Here is a 22,034-nt window from a genome sequence, read left to right on the forward strand (position 1 = left end):
TCTAGAGTTCGATTTTGCTCAGGCCAACAGAGTTAAGAAGGTGTGCTGAGGTTCAGAGGATGATCAGGAGCAGTAATGTGGTGTTAAGAGAAGCTGGAAGCGCTGCATAGGTCAGACTTTGCATAGATTACAGTGGACTGTTGATTGGCAGGGCCTATCCACCACCACCACGCCCCCCCTCAACCCCTCACACCCATACACACTCCTGGATCATTCAGCTCCAGAAGCTCCTGGAGGTGGACTTCTGGATGACTCACTGACCCCCCCCAACCCCCACCCCCTCACCAGCCACTCAGCGCGCGGTTGCGGCGCGCACACACACATACAAACACGCGCGCCGGCCCCGGGTCTTTCCGCGTGCGCACCACTGGAGGGCGAGGCGCGCAGAAGCGGGGCAAATCGGTGCAGAGAGGAGAGCAGAGGAGAGGAGCGGAGAGGGGGCAGCAGCAGCAGCAGCTGGAAAACATTCGAGAGAGAAAGAGGGAAAATCCCGGTGTCACCCCCTTCTCCACTCCCCCACCACACACCGCCCTGCAACGACCGAGAAAAGAAAAAACCCTCGAAGCGCGACGGTAATGTGTCGCTGCTGCGCGTGATTTCAGCGACTCGGCTCGGACGCCCTGCAGTTTTGGAGGAGGAGAAGGAGGAGAGCAGAGGAGAGGAGGAGGAGGAGGAGGAGGGAGAGGAGGGGTGTGTGTCGCGTTTCACTCGGGAGGTCCGAAGACTGAAAGAGGGACAGAGAGAGACAAAATCGGCAGCGCGCGAGGCACACGCACGCGGGGCGGAGAGAGAGAGAGAGAGAGAGAGAGCGCGCTAGAGAGAGAGGCTTGGACAAAGCGGCGAGGAAGCTCCATCCCCATCACCATCCTCGGCAGAGGTCAGGCTGAAAGCGCTTTACTCCTGTTGTTTTGCAGCGTTAGGGATGGCTAGCCGCGGCTGCAGCTGGGACTGTTAGCCGGGCATGCACACACACAGCGGGGAGATGGAGGGAACGAGCCGCGCACGTGCTGTTCGCACGTTCCCGCACCCCTCTCCAATTTTTAAAACTGCTTTTAGCACCCAGCCTGTTATTACTGAGGAAAATACTGACCGTTAGCCTCTCAGCTAGCTCGCTAGCACTCACCACCCTGCCAGTAAGCAGAGCAGAGCCCGCTAGCAGACAGAGCAGAGAGCAGAGCAGAGCGGCGACAACAGAAAGGTTACGGTTAGCTAGCATAACGTCCAAAACAACTCACTGTTGTTGCACTAGGCCTGGTTATTATTATTATTTAAAATATTATTGTTTGTAACTGTTTACACGGTTGACGTTGTCCAATTTGAGGTCGAGAACAATAAAAAATATGTGTATATATTCTACAGATGCAAATTTAAAAAGGGGCAGATGTGAGAAATATATCTCATGTGTCCTGAAGATCTAACATCTAACTAAACGAGTCGTTGTGCTTTAAATATGTTAGCGTAGCCGCTGGCTCTGCTGTTTTGTGGCCTCACTCTGCCAGTGTTGTGTCCGGATGGGCGCTGCATGGAGCTGGCGGTGATGCTGGAGCTCCTTACGTAAGAAACAAAGCATTAAATGAATGAAGCGCAGTTGTAAGGGACGTAGGTTAGGCTACTGCTAGTCTTCCCATAAGTTAGCTGAGAAGTCTGTGTTGGACTTCAGTACAGTGTGATTGAATGTAGTCGCACATTTGGACAATTTTGTTGTGGAATTTGGAGATCATGAGCCACCTGTTTGCTAAGAAATGTGCAGTTCTTAGCTACAAAAACAGTTATGCAGTATCTGGCTGTATTCTACAGTAAGCAGACGTGGCTAGCTGGAACAGGAGCATGCAGTACGTTTAAACGCTTAAACAAATAACAGGTGGCACTTTATTCGCTTAACCGCCCTTCTCGTTTTCCCTCCTTGCCCTGCTGTGTGGACTGTAGCCCTGCAGGTAGCCGTGATCACTGAGCGTGTGTTTTTACGTGAGTAAACTTGGATAAACAGCCATTTTAGTTGATATTCTTTGATGTAGCTATATATTCTCACAACAAAGGACAGTAAGTAAGAGTTGCTTTGGAGTGTATGGAATAAATGAGTCTAGGAGATCATGCAGCTATGATTTAGATGATGCAAATTTCCAGCAAGAATATAGATTTGATGATTAGATTTGCAGCTCCATGCAGTCTTACTGAACAGAGGCAGTTAAAAGCTAGATAATCTCTTGTTGCTAGATTTGTAATAGTTGTTTTTAAGTCACAGCTCTTTATGTTATAGTACAAGGCTCTTTTGTCCTTGAGCTGACCTACGATTTGATTGAACATTTAGATTTTTGCTCTGTCAGAGTAATTCAGGATATTTGAAAGATTCAAAATGATTCAGTATTCCTCGTAACAGTTTGATTCTGCTACGAAAATCGAGAGCACTTCTTATTCCAACAGAACGTTTGAGAAAAGAAATCGATCATATGATAAACAGTGTTGCTGTATAACATGCTGTATGTTCCTAGTATTAACAGTGCTCAGGAATGTTATTTTTTAACATAGCTACGTTATTTTTTATGGTTTTTATTTTTTGGAGAGGCGTAGAACTGATAACACTAAGCACCGAATCCTTGAATCAGTGCCTTGATGAACTCTCTAAGAAGAAGTATATTATTTTTTCATTAGAGAGATGAAAACACAGTGACTCATAGCATTTCTGACTGTAATTGTTTGAGCGAGACAAGCTCACTTTGCCTTTTATGAAAAAGTCTCTTGATACTGTAATTTCATGCGTGTTGTCCTTGGCTGTAAAGCAACTAAAACACGCTGTAGTCTGGAACTGGTCGGTGTAAAGGATAAGACCTTCAACTTTGCTCAGTATTAAGTTTCAAATACATTCTTGCTTTATTCAGAGCTTTCTTTTTTTATTCACAGAAAAAGAGATGCTGCTCTCCCTCTGAAACACTCGATGCAGCACTGGTGAGTGAGTGAGCTACTCCATTTTTTTTTACATCTTTTCAGGGTCTCTTATCTCTTGAAGTCCTTCCTCCAAGGTCTCATGCGTTTTTATATCCTTCAAAAGACAGAAATGGTCATGAAGTGAGTAAAAGTACAGAGGTGATCTACTGAGGTGGTTTAAGTCATTTCTAATAAGTCAGTGAATGTTTTAGGTAATGTTCAGATTACATGCCAGTCATGGCTGACACATTCTTAGGCTTGATTTTGTGGAGGAAAAGAGAGTGCTTTATGACAGAGAGAAAGATTCAGAATTTTATTCAAACGATTCCCATGTGCATCTACCTGTTATCATATTAGATCGAGTGCAACAGGTTCCTGTGCTTATCTTGAGTGGTAATCAACACATGCAAAGCGAGGCTGATTGGACTTAAATTGTGATCATCAGGTGGAGTCGTTTGGTGCTTCTTATTAGGGGGGAGTTCTAGTGATTTTTTTGCATTTCTGCATCATTCTGCATCAAGATGTAAACAAAGTCATTAAAAGTGGTTTGATGTGAAGGAGTGCATTGTAGAGGAGCTTACCAACCCGACTTGACGGTTTGCGATGTCTGAACCTTCACGTACCATCTTTGTTTGTATATGTAATGTTAATAATGGTGAAATAGGGGTAAATCTAAAAAAAATATGTTTTCTTAAGGGACTAATTTGCTTTAGAATGCCCTACATAGCATTTTTTTTTATGCTCAAAACTATCATAAAATAATGTCTCAGGCATCAGGCGATGTACGCATAACCATTTCATGTAATAGCTCCTTGTGAGGAAGCTTTTAGAGGCATTAACTGCTTCAGACGTCTGTGAACAATTCTCTGTAAGTTTCTCTACAAAGCCTTTCACAGCAAACCACTCTGAATGACTTTGTTTACTGCGTAACCATTTAATTATGCAAATGTTTTGATGGAATTCCCCTTTAAGAAGTAAAACATCCTATTCTGTTTTTGTAATTGTCAAGTTAAAACACCAGCACCTACTATTAGTGTGCAGTACACAGTCCTGCATCCTCATCAGTAAGTATAACTGAGTAATTTTAGATCCAGCAGTTGCACCTATATGTTCCTGGTGGCTGAGGACTTTGTGATCCTTAGGGGTGTGGAGCACTGCCACTGTTGCATATGGACTAACTAAAAATAGAGCCTGCATAGGTGGTTGTCAAAGCAGCGTGAGGGATTTAATCCTCCGTGTTATGCAAGGTGACACAGCTTTTAATCTGTCCAACACTCATTTTTATCTGTTTTACTAATTTTACAGCAGCTCATTGTTGGTATTATTTATAGCCTTTTTGGGATTTGGGTAAGACTGTGGCACTAAAAAGCTGGCAGTAGATTGTGTGCAGATGTCTCCTGCTCTGCTGTTTCTGTAGGACTGAACGGAAGCTCTATTCTAATGCCCTGTTGAAAGCTTGGTGTTGCATACCAATAGCGAGGTCTCTGTCGTCTGCGGGTTCTCTGATTTTAAAACGCTGCCGTAAAATTTGTCAGCTGCAACGATGCTGACTGTGATGTATGGCCTTTTGTGTCGTATGAGGCCTTGTTAGTCACTAAGACAAATCGGCTCATGTTTTACTGCCTGAGATTTACAGTCATGCAATGCTGAGTTGAAGGCCACTTCTCTTACTCTTCTGTAAGCCAAATGTATTACATTATGGCTGGCAAGAGTGGATGTTTTTACTCATCATTTGTAGTTACTATAGAAACTCACTTGTAGAGGCTTTTGAATCAGATTGTGGACCACTTAAAGTTTTGGTGTTTTGTTTCCTCTGGACACCACAGATCCCTTATGATTGTGAGCACAATAATTGCTTGAGTTAATGTTTTAGAAGTGCAGCATGTAGCACTGTACTCTGAATAATTATTCATTTATTCACATTTATTTATTCCCTTTTTTATTTACTTTAGAATAATTGTGCAGTTTCTAGAAGATAAACCCAAGACAATAAGCTCAGTGTTACCTTTACCCTGTCTACCTAGTGCTTCTGTGAAATTAAGAACATAACAACTTAAGGGTAACACACTGTGGCCTCCTCCATCAAACTTTACTGTCAGCACTGTGCATTCTGGGAGGTAGCGTTCCTCTAAAATCCTCCAAGCCCAGATTCATCTATCAGACTGCCAAATACTGCTCCAGAGAACACGTTTTCACTGCTCCAGAACTTTCAAGTGGGTGGTTCTTCTGCTCTTTGCGTTTGCATGGTCTGTTGCTTCTTGGCTAAGCTGTTGTTGTTCCTAGATGCTTCCGTTTCACAATAATAGTACTTACAGTTGATTTGGGCAGATCTAGCAGAGCAGTAATTTCTGACTTGTGGCAATGTGCCATCCTATGACACTGCTATGTTTAAAGTCACTACGCTCAATGCTACTGCCAGTGTTTGTCTAGGAAGACTGCATGGCTATGTGCTTGATTGTATGCACCTGTTAGCAGTTTGTCCTACTGAAACAACCGAGCTCAATAATTAGGAGGCGTGTCCACATATTTTTGGCCATATACTGTAGTTGTGGTAGGTTCTGTTTATAATTTGAGCTCCAGCACAAGTATTTTTAAAGATACATGGTAGTCTGTATATCTAATTGCTTAAGAAGCAGTAGATTTCATTCATTAATTTGTTCATTCATTACTATTACCTAATCAGATAAGTTAGTTGAGAGCACGTTTTCTTTTATAACAATGACCTGGAATATCCTCTACATCATACTGTCACGTGCTGGCCACGAGGCATCTCTAGCCGGGAACCTAGAAATCTGCTAAACGAATCCCGTCGTTCCTGGACTGCATATGTGAGTCTAAAAATACTTAGGAACAGTGCAAACCAAAAGCTATTATCTGCACTTTCTAATTCCATCCCCCCACTGGAAACACATCCCCCTGTTCACATTCACTCAACCCATGCCTCAAACCACTGGTGGGAGTGCTACATGTGAACGTAATTTGCACTTCCAATTAAACTGTCGACCTTTGTTCCATAACGCAGAACGTGACTGAACATCCTCACTCCAGGATCTATTATTACCTAGCCTGCTGAAGACGGATCCTTGTGAAATACTGAGATTTTACAGTGCTGATGATATTGTCACAGTCCTGTGGTAAAGGTAGGATAAACAAGCTTATATTGCTGAGAAAGGCTTTGTTAAATAAGAAATTAACTACTCATGACTCCAGATTTTCAGTATTCAAGGTGGTTCATCTCAACACAGGTGCCTACAAACCCAATACAAGAAATTCAGATTTTATATTCATTTTTTCATAAAGTGAAACATGCTCTACTGATTAAGGCAGAAGCAATCTGATCTAGTTTTATTTTGGTGACACCCTCAGCTGTAACTGCATGGCCATAATACTGTTAAACATTTTCTGTGCTCTGGCACACTTAATTCAATTCATCATCTAATTATCAAGCTTTTCATGAGTTGATTTTCTGGTGTGTTGTGGCAAGGAAAGCACAAAATTGTGGACGTGCACTCATACCTTATATTGTGAGCAGTGTGTTGAGATGAGATGAAATAGCTGAGATGAAATAATATTAAAATAAATACATGAATGAATATTTATTTAAAAGTAAGAATTCCACTAAATGCTATGTGCTACTTGCTATTGGTAAAATACAAATAGATTCATAGATGTATTATATAATTAATTACTGCAAGTCACTATGAGAATTTGACTACACCCGGAAAATACCAAAATCCATGGTGAAAACAAGTGTTGTTATTAGCATGATACATGGCTAACTAGCTTTTCTTCCACTGATGTTCCGTTGGTTACCTATCAGAGATCCTCAGATGCCGTCACTGTCTTACCACTCTAGAAAATGATGCCCTTGAACACTCATAGATAAAGCGTTCATAGTCACCCTTTTCAGCCAGAGGAAAAGTGCTCTTTGTTTAATATCCATCCAACCCTTAGTTCCGAACTAAAAGTGCAAAACTAGGTATTCACATGGCTCTGAACACAGCAAAATCTCCAGTGTTGGATGCACACCAATAAACATCATAGTGGCAAAATGGATTCTTTGGAGTGACAACTTCTGGCTCCCTAAAGAGCCTTTCAATGAGAAAACTGTTTTTATAAAAAAGATTTTTGAGTGTGAGGAACCTTTTCAAACTTTGTAAAGATGTAAAGATTCTATAACAATGAAATATTTTTTTCTATACGCTAATATTTACCATCCTGCATTGGTAAGATGTAAATAAAGTCATTGAGAGTGGTTTGATATGAAACAGTCTGTTTTAGACAAAACTTACCAGTCAGAATTACAGTGGTGGTGTTAGGAGTCAGACATCTGAAGCAGTTAATGCTTCTAAAAGCTGCCTAACAGAAAGCTATTACATATAATGCTTGTGAATATATTGCCTGATACCCGAGACATTGTTAAGATAATAGATAATAAGGGTTTAGCCTATTGCCACCCTATTGGTAGGCAAGTTCAAGTTCATTCAGCAGAGCTGGGGCTGTTTAGCAACAAAGCTGTAACTGATCCAGCAGAGGCAGTAAAATGTTTTTTTTGTTTTTTTTTAACCATTTTTTAAATCTCATTTTTAAGGCGTATTAACCAGTGTATTTCAGTGTATTGACTTGATTTCATTTGATTTGTTGTTGTAGTGATAACAAATGAAAGCTGAAATCTAAATGGCTGAGATTTCCTGCTTCATTATTATTTTCATGCACCAAACCACATAATAGCACACAAAATAGTGTCTGAAAATAGCAGATGTACCATTAGAAGTGCACTTAAAGAAAGAAGTGTGTGGTTTGGGATGCAGCATTAGATTGTCCAGTGAAACGCGTTCAACAGTCCCAATGGCTGAATTATAGCTTTGCTGTTCTGAGCTGCTCGTTAGCTGCTCAGTAAACATCTCCAAGCGAAAGTTTGGGGTATTTGTTGTTTAAGGATGCATTTTATGAGGTAAATTAATACATTTATGGGGGTGATGTTGGCTTCATATCCACCAACTTTGGAAGTTCATTCTACGTTTAAGGCACCTCAGTGTAACTGCAGCACCATTTAAGGTGGAACAGAAAACTCAAATGTGAAGCTGGAAAATAAGAAGCTGACTTTAGCTTGATATGTATGTGTGTGAGTTTATTACTTAAGAGCTTTGGCACTTTTGGTAGCCACTTTTATTATTTTTTGTAAAGTATCATGCACTGGAATGTTCTGGACTCTGGAGAAATGCATGTTATACAGATCCAGTCCACCAATCTAGCTAATCTTCTCCTCATAGCGTTTTCTTAAGACTGCATCTAAAGTGTCCACATATCTTTTCATCTTTTTCATGCTCATTCTGGTGTATTTTGCTTGGATATTATCCACCTGCAGGGTTGTAGCTGCAGTAACGGCGATGAGATGAGCTCTATCAGAGTACAGTCAGAGTTACAGCTCACCCACTAACATGATGATGTGGTCTTCTTAATGACATAATCAAATACTATGAATAATGTACTTTCAGTAAAAGCCATTTACACCGAAAGAAAATGTTTTATTTTGTATTTACCACTATTTTATGATTATCAATGTTACATGTAAAAACTCCAAATGTCTATATTTGCATTATGTACATTGCAAACCATGGTTCCTATCACCAGAATTGTATAAAATAATGTCACTGAAGTTTTTTATAGTGTACTATTTGACATCAAAGCCCTCTTAATGACTTTGTTTACATCTTAACAATTGAAATATGAAGAAACTTATAAAAAGAATCACCGGAATTCCCCTTTAACACTGAAGATTTTACAGTTTGGCTGGTATTCCACAAACACTTGCTAACTTTCACATGAATTATCCATAAGCACAGTGTCGTATTGATCTCTCCGGTTAAAAGCAAAAATGGCCAAAATATATAGAACAGTAATCAGCTACGGAACTGACATAACCAAAACGATCGGAATACTGAAGTTATTACACTAGTTGCGGAAAACATGATGTAATGATTCTGTGTAAAGTATCTATTAAAAAGAGTTACCCATGTTTGCAGGACCACTGTGTGGTTTGATTAAAAAAAAATCATCAGGCTCTGGCAGTTGGTGTCATTAGCACTGGTCATTAGCACCAGTGTAACTACGAATTTTGGTAATGGTCATAGATACTACAGATTTAGATGTAGACCAAAGGGGAATGTAAAATTTATAGATAAGGAAAGCATACGTAACGGTCAGAAGACCAGCTGACAGTGACAGATTACCTGTGGGCTAATCACACTGCTCATTAATTTTGCTGCTGAATGCTGGAAAATTCACGGCTCACTTCAAAGACTAGGCTATTTTGGTAGTTTGCTATCACACTATTTAATATAGAGCAAGACACTTGTGACTGTGTTACAGTGTGAAGAGAAGGCCTACCTGTCAAACAACCATGTGTGAAAAAAGAAACTTTCATAAACTTTACCTAAGCCCTTGTCAGTATCACTACTGCCTAGACAAATTACTGGCTTTTCAAACTTAACCTTGCGTGCATAGAGTCTTATAACTGAGTTTTATTTTTAATGCACATTTATCAAACACTGTTTGGTTCAATATTTAAACAGCAAGTCTTCATTTCTGTACATAAAAACCCTATTTAAAACCATTTATTCTTTCATTTACTTAGAGTGGGAATGGTATGACTTGATATGGCTGGAACATTTCCACTGTTTCAACATTTCAATATTAAGATTTAGTTAGAATTAACATGGTGTTATGAGGATTTTGTGTGTGGTTAGAATAAACAGTCACATAGGCAAGGAGAGAACTTAGCAGTTTGTGAAGGCTTCCTCACAGTCTTATCCCAGAATCCAGTATTCACATTCAACCTATATTTTAGGTGAAGCTCACCTTCTCAGACTGTAAGTGTGGGGTGACACATTTCTAGAAAAAAGAAGTCTGAAGGAGTCTGGAGTTATTTAGAGTCTATTAGACTCTATTATTAGATTTGTCTTGACAGATTTCTTATGAATTCTTTCTTTAAGCAAAAAAAAATATATATATATATATATATATAATATATATATATATATATATATATATATATATATATATTGTTTGCCTTGTGGCAAATTCAGACAAAATCTGATTTGGTGCAGTTAGTTTTGTGTCCAAAACTAACTGCAGCCTGCGCTGGAGGATGAAAAGTTGTTATTAATGGTGGATATTGTGAATGTGTGGAAACTGGTCAAAGGGGAAAAAGTCAATGGCAACTCGGACCACAGGCTCTGCGTTTTAATTGGCCAAAATATGGAATGTTCTGGTCATGGGCCCTGAGCAATGGGCAGTGTTAACCTCTGAGTGCAACAGGCCTCATGATACTTCAAACAGATATGTGATGATGTGTTTATTGTACTCTGGAAGAGCAGAACATTTAGGCACACTGGGCTACTGCTCTGAAATATCTACATTTTATTTATTTTACTGCATTTGTAACTCTCTACAAATAAATGTTGTATTTCTCAGCAGTGCTATTCCTGGTGGGCTTATTTCTACAATTGTTTGTATTTTCATCATCGGCATCAGCATTGACATCAGCAGACACGTACATGAAAAGTGTCAGCTACTGGCATCAGCCCAGAATTCTCATATCGGTGCATCTCTAGTTATTAGATCTCTCGAGATACTGCTGTCATTTTGCTCTACTGTTTAAATGTAATGAATGTAATTTTGTTAATATAAAATTATACTATGATTTGTTAGCATTCGTGATGACTGTGACATCTAACTGTTAAGCTTTAAAACATTAAATCAAAATTCACTACACAGACATGCAGAGACACAAGCCTCAGCAAGCTGCATTCTCCACAGCCCAAGGGACATCAAATTAAGCCTACAACTTCCGCAAAACCGGTTGCCATAGCATCTGCACAAGGTAGTTGCTAATTGGCTCTTACTGAACTCCATCAGCTTGATTGGTTAAGAGGCGTGGAAAGAGAGTCTCTGCAGGACCAATCAGACGTGCCAGTCACTACGCTTTTTAATAATTCTGGGCTTCATGAGAGCACAGTGAAAAAAGTGATGTGGTGAATTCACTGGATTGAAATATGTTCATAATTTCCACATGAACAAAATACACTAGATGTCCAGTAGTTTTATACCGGTGCTCCTTTCTATTGGCAGTGCTTTTCTGTGGAGATTAAACATGCTGTGAGTGTACAGTTGAATGCAGAGTCAGAAACAGGTGCACTTTGTAGTAGGTGAATTCACTAATTAGAAGGGATGTCTGGATACTTTTGACCTCATAGTATTTATTACAACAGCACATTTTTATCTTTGGAAATAATCATGTCGATGTATTCATTTTATTCAAGAAAATTTAGTGTGTGATGTTTTGAAGTATAGTTTCCCAAAAAACAGGTTTGTGCCCATTTACGGTTAACCGTGTTACCATACTCACTTACCCGAGTGACGCTTATTTACCTTAGGTTAAAAAAATGTTTTTGTTTTGCTGATTTATTTATTGACTTATTTTGCAATTATTTACTGCTTTATTTAATGCGAAACATAGTACGACGCTGAGATTCCCACAGTTAAACATAATTGAACTTTCAAACGTGTAGTGTGATGGGATACACTACAATTATTGTCAAGAATAAATGAGCTTGTTGAAGTAATGCAGCTGTTGAGCTGCACTGGTTGAACACACTCTAGCTGCAGGCCAGGATCATGCCTATACAAAAAGGCATCTGTGTTCAATACAAAAAATGTTGGATAAACACTTTCATGTCTCACCTCTTACATAATCGGGCTAAACATAAGTGGCAACAGACACCACAGCAATGGACGGTAAAGTTCATGTGTCATTTGTAATTTCATTCTTTCTTTCTTCAGAGTTACGAATAATCTGAAAATTACTGGAAGATGAAACTTTGTTTCTGTTATTCTAAGTAGTAGTGGTGGTAGTAAAAGTATATCTGTAAGTGCATCTGCTAATGCTTCTGGACAAACCATCAGTGATGTTCCTGGAAGCATCAGCAGATGTACTTACAAAGATAATAATAATAATAGTAACACTTTTTCCTCTGGTTATTTTTGGACACTTCTTAACTCTGAAGCAGACGCAGGAGCAAACACAGAAAGAGCATATGAGCTGGAGCTTCACTGTTGTCAGATAAAAGGTGAAGCAAAGGAAAAACATACTCGCCCTTAAAAAGCTTTTTAACCATTTACCACTGTTATTTTCCACATGGTTACCTGAACAAGAGGAATTTGTTACAGGCCTCAGTATGATAAGAATTGTGACACACATGCTTTCCCTATTGTATAGCAATTGCTATTGGATTGTTTTTGCTGAAATTGAGATTTGTGACTGGGCAGTGGATTAGACACATTAATTGCTTTACATTTTACAGTTTTTCACTCACACATGCACACTTCAGCTCATCATAATTCCTCCTCCAGACCAACACAAAGAGCGCCAGATCCCCACCTTCCACACGCACATGCAGAGTAATTGATGGTGGTCCTGACGGAGCTCTGTCACGTTTAAGCAGGCAGTCGTGTGTGTGAGCAACTGGCAGGAACAGGTGCCTATAAAGCAGGCCCTGGACACCAAGCTACCACCAAGCTAATGGAATTTGCTAATTAGGCAATGGGAGGGGAGATGGAGGTCTGGTGTGGTGAGACTGGAGAAGGTATTGGCATAGAAGTAGACAGTGAGTGACAGGTCTCATTTCTACTGCTTGAGGGACAGACAGCGTGCCGTTAGGATGGACAATGTGACGACGGCTCCTGGAGGTCTCCGCAGACCCCCCCATCCCCTTGAGGCACAACTGGGACCACTGCTAGAGCACCCTCTTATGCTTTCACTTGCTCTGGCAATTGTGCAGTTTTATTCTCTGATAAACTGTATACCATTAGTCTGCTTGATATTTTTACAACAGGCTGATGGGCAGAAGGCTTTTTATCATTAACTAGCATCGTCTGCAATAGGTTAAAGTCTGTTATTTTTATCTAATGTTACATTTTAAATGTTTGTACATGTCTGCCAAGAGGATCTCCCTAGCGTTTCCAAACGTAATCATTGAGCCTACATTTCTCATTTTTACAAGTGAACAATTTATATCTACTTCTGAGAAAAAATAATCAAAGTAAAAAAAAAACCTCTCTATTTTATCTGACCAAAGGGCATGTTGCTCTTATTCAGCACTGTTTTATTTAGCATGGTTAAGGCTGCCTGCCATGGCTAATTAGGCTAACCTAGCAACTGTTTTATAGCAAATGCTAAAGTTTAGCCTTGAGGCGCTGCTCTCAAGGACACTGTGTTAGAGAGCTTGTTTTCTTGTCATTGCAAAGTTTTGAGATTCATAATTTACTGTGCAAAAGTTAGAGAGCACCATTCATTTATTTAATTTTCACTGAAAGTATAATAAATTCATTTTTAGTAGGTATTTCTGAGAAGATAAGATATAAGATAATGCACTGCATAAGGAAAGGGAAAGTCAAATGGGAATAAGTGAAAAAAAAGTGAAATTTTCAAAACTGTATTCAAAAAATGATTATAGAGTTGAAATTGAGAGATATTCATAGAAACAACGGAACTCCAAAACCATGCGAACCTGAAAAAACACCGAAACTCGTGAACATTACTTTAAGTTTTTATCTTTGAGGGAGAGAAAGAACATGAAGCTCCACTCTTGCTTCAGATCTGAAAAAAATCCCCAGCTGTTTCTGTCTATCCTTCCACTGTGAGAATACAACTCTCACAGTGTCTGAAAGGATGTGTAGCTTTCAAGAAGCCGTTACTCAGACAATTGACAATGAAGAGAAAAATTTGCACATTAAACAAAGAAAATGCTTGCGTTCACAGTGGACTGACCATGGGCGTCACTGAATGTGTTTGGAATTTTTGAAAGCTGTTTAATATAAATTAAATGATAAAATTAACATCCAGAATGCTTTGTATTGAAAAAATTGGTAATGAAGTCTTCAGACAGAGAACGTACAAAGGAATGAATGCAAAAAGATAGATGCAAAAAATGTGCTATTTTGAATAAAATGTCTTGAAAAACCTGCTGATGTATTGCTTTATAGTAGTTAATTCTGCTACTGATCATTATTGATTTTTACAACAAATGATTTTAAACACATGAAAGTTACTGTACATACTTGCGCACCTGTGGCTGAGGAGGTGTGCTGTTCATCCCTCACATACACCTTGTCCACTTTGATGACAGTGTGAAGGTCAAACGCTAATTACTCTTGGACTCCAGAGGTGAATTATGTGAGCGGAACTCAAAGTAAGCGCATCACAGGTTTCACAACTTTTCAGCAATGCATGTCAGCCCCCTCCACTAGTGAATGGAGAAGGGAGTTATATGAGGCCCTCTCCGTAATCTCACCAGAACCCTGTGAAGCAACTGTGAGGAATATGAAGGCGGGCTGTCTGTGCTATGTCAACACCTCTGCTGTGTTCAGGAAACGCCATTCACTCTCTAATTACTCCCACCACTCCTTCTGTAATTACAGCATCTTAAAGCTGCCTTGTTCCTGCTGATTCCTGCATCCCACACTATTTTAAAGGGTGACGTTTGATATTTGAATGCAATACCTCTTTTCGCAGCAGTCCTTTTTATAGCCGTGGTAATACCCAAACTCTGTCAGAGAAACATACAGTGCTGTTTCTGCTAACTGAAATCCCAGTGCAGCAGTCTTAGGAGTCAAAGGTGTTGTATTTTTCCATAACAGAGCCTGTCGATGCTGTAAACAATTGAGATTCTCCATGGGTTTTGGGATTATAGCCATTTTATCGGCTGATCTAATCAAGAGAATATTTGTAGCCACACTTGACGTTACCTGACATCACAGCGTTCGCTTCTAAAAATACACCTCTCATTACATGGATTTACCTACTATAAGGAGAGACAGGGGTTTTGAACAGGAGATCAGTTTTCCTATTTGATTGCAGTGACAAATTGGAAAGCTGGTTGTGGCTGCTTACTGCTTGGGATATTTAGAATGGATGTATTTGTAACATAAATCATTATAGGTGATGCATTCACTTGAGATTCTCAACAACAACAAAAAAAAAATCAAGATCTTCATTTCCAGACCGACACAAATCGATGTCCCTCCAGCGACACTAAAGAATATGAATGGCCCCCATCATGCCTACATCATGTAGTAATGACTGTTAACTTTTATGGCCTGAAGCTCAAGTATTTGGAGAGCTTTCAGAGGACTACTTCACTATATGAAACCGCTTGATATGTTGAAGTTTCTGCAGCTCTGCCTGTCTCTTCTGTTGGCCATAAAGTAGAGGGGGATAAGAGGTGAAGAGCAGGTTGTTGAGAGTGAGTGTTCCATTGACACGGCTGTATTTTTAGTTTCACATTACTGTTTTTACTGTAGTAATAAGTGTCAGAAACTGATACAAGTTTAGTAGGTTCTGAAATGTGGAAACTGGATAGACTGAAAAAGGTGATGTCTTGAATTCATGTGATTCAAATGTGTACATCATTAGCAGGTGAATGAATCACATCAGCACAATTATTACCAAAATAAAGAAAATATTCAAGATATCAAGATAATATTGATGTTGAAAGATGATGCTGTAAATTCAGTGACTCAGTTCCTTCCAGTATATTAAGAAAGCATATGAGTGACATGCCAGAATGCCTCTCAGTGGATGGGTGCTGCTATTTTACAGCATTCACTTTTGTTTCTAAATATTTAATTTTAATCAAACGTTATTTTTATTTTCAATTTTATCAACAAATGCTCAAATTTTTACAATCTATCTGGTGAAACTTGATAATCCAGAGAGTTAGGGCTGTTGTTTTTGTGTGTTGTGTAGGGGTAGGTGACATTTGGCCACAACAGAAACACCCATGAAGTGGTATTTGTTGAGCATGTCAGCATACAGTCATATGCAAAAGTTTTAATATGTTACAATTATGAAATAAATAGATATTATGCACTAAAATAATTAAAACGTGTTCTCCATAGTGGATGTGTTCATTTGTTTTCACTTAGACACTCAACAAAACATGTAATTCGATCAGCTGTGTTTTGCATACAACTATATCTCATTTACAAACTATAAATTCTTAAAAGGAAAGTTATAAAGATGTGATACTATAAACTTTTAAAGTCCAGCTGCTATATCTTGCTTTAATAGACTCGTCATGGTATGCAGTGTGGGCACCTGTTTGCATAAATGTGTTTCCCATCAGACAGCTTAATAGCAGGGCACCAAAGTACCTACACAGTCAGAATGCAGCTGACAAAATCCTGACAGCTGTGGCCGGCTTAACGTGTACATATCAGAGTGTCTGAGGTTGAGACTTGGGTTTAAGCTTTGGGTTGAGGTTGAAGTTACTTGGACTTACAGTTAATGGTAGATGCAGAGTTAAGCCCAATTTAAGAGGTTTAATTGACTATAAGTTAAATACAAGGTGAGCATCGACAAAGTATCTTGTCTTAAAAATGTAAAATAAATTTACATTAATTGCAATTGCATTGTATATGAGATAACAAAGTCTGTGTATCATTGCTCCAATTTTTTCCCCCATAATTGGAAAATGCCATCTTAAATTTACATTGTGTGAAAATGTCATGATAAATGGGCCAAGATTCAAAAACAAAAAAAATATTTCCTTTTTTTACTATAATTAAAAAATCTGATAATTTTTTTCTCCTGTAGAGTTACCATTTTGGAGATACAAGGCTTTGTCTTCAGTGATGATATACTTAAAGTTATACATCATTTTTGTTTTGATTTGAAAGTGAACAGCGGACCATCAAAATAAAGTGTAACTATTAATGTTATAATCCTTTTTTTTATCTCTATTTCTTTTGTTCTTTTCCAAAGACCCATAAAGGCCCCCTCACTGAATTTTTTTTCATCTGTGTAATAGTTTCTTCCTAACGTTATTGTTTCTGTGTTTGTTTGCAGAACGTCATCCAACTGCTGTTCTCAGCTGTCTAGCTGTCCCTGACGCAACTCTAACATCTGTCTGATAAGGTTAGACTCAGTGTGTATTTAAATTAATAGAGCATTAATCATGAGCCCCACAATCACTGACAGTCTTACACCAACACAATGTGATTTTAGGAGGAAGTGTCTGCGATAGTGAGCGTAAATAACTTGTCCAGCGTCGCTGGTGTCTGTCCACTGTGTGATTTGTCACCTTACGTCCAGACTCAGCTTTTTTGTAGATACTGTCCAGCGTTTTGTAGAATCACAGTACTGACACTAATGTAGCATGTAGAACATTAAAGTTAAACTGCAAAAAAAAACAGATGTCCAGTTACACAGAATACTGTTCATTGAAAAAGTGTGCATTGAATTTCCTTGATTTAAATGTGTACATCATTTCCACATGAATACAATAAATTACATCGCAGTTATTACCATCATGTAAGTGAAAGACAGCTTTGTACTTACAACACGCTGCCACAGGCCCAGAATCAGTTTGAATGTGTACAGTTTCAGGTTATTTAACATTGTGGTTGTGGAAGCTAGCGAGTGGAGAAAATAAGGTGACTAACAAAAAGTTTTAAAAGAATGTTGTCTGGTCAGTATAGTCTGTAGTCAGTGTATTATTTTCCCACCACTATGAATATAGCTATCCTTTAGCTGCAGAGTTTTTGGTGTGAATCAAACACTGCTGTTCAAAACTTTGGAATCACTGTTTTACCAGTAATATTTATTAATATTTCAATCTATGCTGTTTGTTGTTATTAAATAAAATAACAGGAATTTTAATATAATACAGGGTTCCAAACATTTGAACAGTAGTGCATATATGATTTTATGACTGAAACTGGTATAATAATATATTTGTTGAACAGAGGATTATAAAAATACTTGTGTTTGCTGATGTGTATGGAATTTCTAGGATTACCTACTACTGTGATATTAAGGAGTTTAATAAGCAAAGAACAAGCATTTATTCACAAAGATATGCAAAGTTGCTTTATGGTTAGTGATGACGATTGGGTGCGTGGTGTGCCAACATGCTGAAGTTGATATTGATGTTATTGAGTGGCACGTTTGTCGTAGAATTATATTTGCATGTAGTCATGAAACACTTTCTGCCCATGTTTACTAGGCATCAGTTACTGTATTTTACCCAGACACTGATAAATTGGATAATTGTAGCTCCTGGGAGATGTGCATTGTTTTGATATGTTTTTTCTTCTGGGGAAAAAACTCTCAAGTGAATAGGCCTCTATATACACTGGGATCCCATTTGGAGTGTAAAGTGCTATCAGGAGACATGCACAGTAAGTCATCCTGCCTCAGCGCAGCAGAGCAGTGGCTATTACGGCCCGGCGGTCCCCTGGAATAGGGTTGCCATGGAGATGTATGGTGTCAGAGCGGAGCAACATCTGTGTGGTGTTTGTTTGTCAAGAAAGGTTTTCTCCCTCTAGTAAGATAAAAGCGAAGTAGGAGGGGCAGTCGAATGGTAGGGATCACAGCTCAACGCTGATGAAGAATCAAGGAGAATTTTCTTTTGCTTTAAGGCTTTTGAAACAACTGCATGTATTGGGAAATGACTGCTCGTTCTCGTTCCCCTGTAAACGGCTTTCATGGACTTGTGCGGCTATACATCATATTAATTGCGGCTCGCTTTTAAATAGTTCACCTCAAAAGACCTTGACTAATTATGCCGAAAAGGCAAGTTTTACCCCTTGAGATACAAAATCTGATGGACTAACTCAAAGCAGTAATATCCTCAGATACCTATGGTTGTCACCTTTATGAGAGCATTATGTAATCTTTATTCAAGCTGTGTTTTGGCCAAGCATGTGATTGTGCGTCAGCTTGCTCTCTGTACAGTTGGGGAATTATTTAACCCCTGCTGCCCTCTCCTGCCTGCCTGCCTCTGTATAAGGCAGTGTTCTATTTCGGTGAATCTGGAAAAAATGCTCCCTTATTCTCCTGTTGCCTTATCTGTAGAGGGGGTTAGAGGGGCAGAAGCTATAATTTGGTGAAGCGTTTCTTATAGGTACATATTTGGGCAGAGAGATAATTCAGGGGGTTGTGGAGCTTTCTCTCTGCCTTAGTTTCGCTTGTGCCTCTCTCACCCCCCTACCCTTCTGCTGTCTCTCTCTGTATCTCTCTATCTATCCATCTAGCTCCCGTCTTCTTCATGAATGCTCACATTCAACCCGGAAAACGAGGGAAAGAAATGGGATAAACCTGCAACAGGCTGTAACATTCCATGCTATTATTAGCTGCCACAATAATATTCAGTCCCAATATTGCTGTCTCCTAATGTTGTAGCCAAAGGGTAGTTGGCCCAGAGACTATCTCTTCCATATTTAATCCCCTCAGCTGGAATTCTTATTTTGCTGAGCTTTCTCTGCAGATTGGGGGCGAGTAGGGAGATCTGACAGTTGTCCCTGCTCTCTCTCTTTCAAGTTTTGACCATGTTTGGGCAAACCTGGACTGGTAGAACCCGAGGTTGCGTGTGTGAAGTAGGCTGAGGTGATCCTTTGCCCTGCTAATCTACAGAAATACATATTTCTGGCAACTGGTTCAATAAATAAACATCGCACTTCTAGTACAGTCCCACATTCAGGCCCTGCTCAGACTTGCCAATTAGTGCTGGAGGTCACTAGCTATAATCATAATTTCATTATGATATTCGTTACGACTCCAAATCCTGATCATGGACGACCTCTGCCCTGCATATTGTGGAGCCCTGCTTGGACACACCTGGTACAACTAATCAGCTAATTAACAAGCAGGTCTGTACCGGTAACAGAATCCTCGTGTTCAGGTAACCTGTGTGGAAAATAATGGTGGTAAATGGTTAAATTGAGTTTTGGTGAGTTTTTTTTTCTGTATCTTTTGTGACTAAGATTAAGCTTCAACTCTGTAAGTATGCTGTCTGTAAGTAAATCCAGTGATGCTAAAATAACATTACTGCTGATGTGTCCAGAAGCATCAGCAGATGTACTTCCTGCAATACTACTACTGCTAGTTATAATAGCAACACTTTTTTTCCAGTTCCTAACACTAAAATGGACACAGGAGCAAACACAGTGATAGCATGTGAGATTAAGCTTAATCTTTCTCAAATAAAAGAACATAATAAAAATATCCTTCAGTGAAAGTTGTGTCTGTATCTGTTTATGTTGTCTATATTATGGGATAATAAACGTGTAATAAATGTAGGATTTCACATCACCTAACATGTTTAGAAGTGGGAATACTCATGTCTTTTTTTTGGTTTGCATGAAATAAATCAATAAATCAATAAAGTCTTTAACCGGCAGCAAATGAGTTTATGTTGCCATGGTGCCCAGGCATAGTGGTATTAACAAGCCTTTCCTGAATTAAAATCTTCTTGTACTTCCATTTTTTTCAGTTTTTACAACAAAACACCAGCTGCCCTTATGAAATTCTATGAAATTAGTATTTCTGTGATAGAAGGTTTTGTTACAACCTCTAGAGCATGTAACATTTTCTGATGTTCTATTATGTTTTCACCTGTAGCAACCTACTGTTGACACACCAAAAGAGTCTGTCTTGTCCTTCAAAACCTCACCAATCCCTGGTTATTGTTACATAAGGAGGTTACTAAAGGTTATGCAAAAGTAATCCTCAAAGGCCTTCAAAAATGTGCCCTGACCTCTGTGTCATCTTAAGCAGGAGTCTCCCCTGCTGCCTGCTCGCTGCTGTGCTTACCAAATACTACAGATTATAGGGCCGTCAGGGCTGTACCCACCCCCGCTCATGCTGCCCTCACTCTCTCTTTCTGTCCTCTCTCCACTTGACTGTGGACAAAAGGCAGAAAAGCCAGAAAGCCAGTCCCTTGCAGGCCTGCTGGCCCAGTGTGAAAGGTGAAGCTTTAACCCTATTAGCTGATCTTCATGCATACTCCTCCATGCACACGCTCACACAAACAAGCGAAAACAAACACTTACAAAGGGTCATACACAAAGATAGATGCTTTGGCTTGTGATGAAAAACTTTGAATGAAAACAAATCTAGTTTTCAGCTGAAATGACCTGAGAGGTCATTGTTTAATCAGCTGTTTTCAGCTGTATACCAAATGTGTGCATTTCATTTGGAGCTACACTGCCCATCAAAATTTTGAGAACATCTTGCCTTCTTTTGATGTTACATAATATTTCACTGTTACTGTTAAGTACTTTTTGGATTATTATCTGAAAAGACATAAAATAGCTATTTACAATGCTTTGAATATATTTTACAATGCTAACCTAACATATTCATCAAATTCCCTTCCTTGGTATGAAGGTCTTTGCCTACATAATGGTTCTTCAGTTTTCTTTTGTTAAAAGCACATGTGGCTTGTTTAAACATCTGAAAGATTTGAATGTTGGTGAGTGCTGATACGCTTGTGGGTTGACATAAATGTCTAGCTAATACTGTCACAGGTGCTTGCACATTTTATATGCTGTTTTAATACACGTAAAAAGGCAAAAAAATCTAAACAGTTTATTGGAGCCTACTGGCTGTAATTTCTTTGAAATGATGGTGATCCATCCAAGGATTGTGTAACCAAGGATTGTGATGTCCACAACACAAATAGAGCCAATTTTATTTACTATCCAAAACCACCAGTGAATCTTCACGTCTTTTGAGTTTTTATAGGTAATGATGTTAATAGAAACATATGGTAAATCTGAAAAAAAAACTGTAAATGTTGTTTTTTTGGGACTATTTTGCCTCAATAGCCTGCATGTACATCTGCACTATGAAAATATTAAACAACTACATTTTAGGCCAAAACCTTATTTCAAAAATCAAGCAGTGTATTAATACCCATTTTTTGTAAGAACTTCCTATGAGGCACTTAATGCTGTAGATACATTAAACTCAACACATCTGTTGCTGTGAACAGTTCTGGCCGAGCATTTCACATCAAACCATTCTGAATGACTTTCTTTACATCTTAATGATTTAATTAAGCAGAAACTTTGAAAAATCTTTGGAATCTCATTAAAAACTGATCAGATCTTGACCTTAGAACCAAAATATTTTCACACCTGAAAATATTTTTCTTGTGTTTTATTTTAACATGACATTCCCTTAAGACATTTTTCTAGGTTTATGTACCATTTTTACACGACTGTTTTCCAACCTCTTTTTATCTCTTAGATTAACATAGGCTGTT

The 22,034-nt window shown here is 38.9% G+C and overlaps 1 protein-coding gene across 2 annotated transcripts in view; it reads left to right on the top strand.

Moving 5' to 3' along the window:
• The first annotated feature begins 378 nt into the window (after window positions 1-378).
• The window catches only part of LOC118815569 (1-phosphatidylinositol 4,5-bisphosphate phosphodiesterase beta-4-like), a 92,699-nt gene continuing 71,043 nt past the window's right edge, over window positions 379-22,034 (top strand). Inside the window, exons 1-3 of one of the 2 annotated variants that reach the window (XM_036581777.1) lie at window positions 379-877; window positions 2,899-2,943; window positions 16,832-16,900. The gene's annotated coding sequence lies outside the window, so the exon portion shown is untranslated. Of the gene's footprint in view, window positions 878-1,871; window positions 1,966-2,898; window positions 2,944-16,831; window positions 16,901-22,034 lie in introns of those variants that run through there. The other variant, XM_036581778.1, reaches the window with a different exon arrangement.

The sequence above is a fragment of the Colossoma macropomum genome, unplaced genomic scaffold, assembly GCF_904425465.1.
Source record: "Colossoma macropomum unplaced genomic scaffold, Colossoma_macropomum, whole genome shotgun sequence".
NCBI classification, from domain to species: domain Eukaryota; kingdom Metazoa; phylum Chordata; class Actinopteri; order Characiformes; family Serrasalmidae; genus Colossoma; species Colossoma macropomum.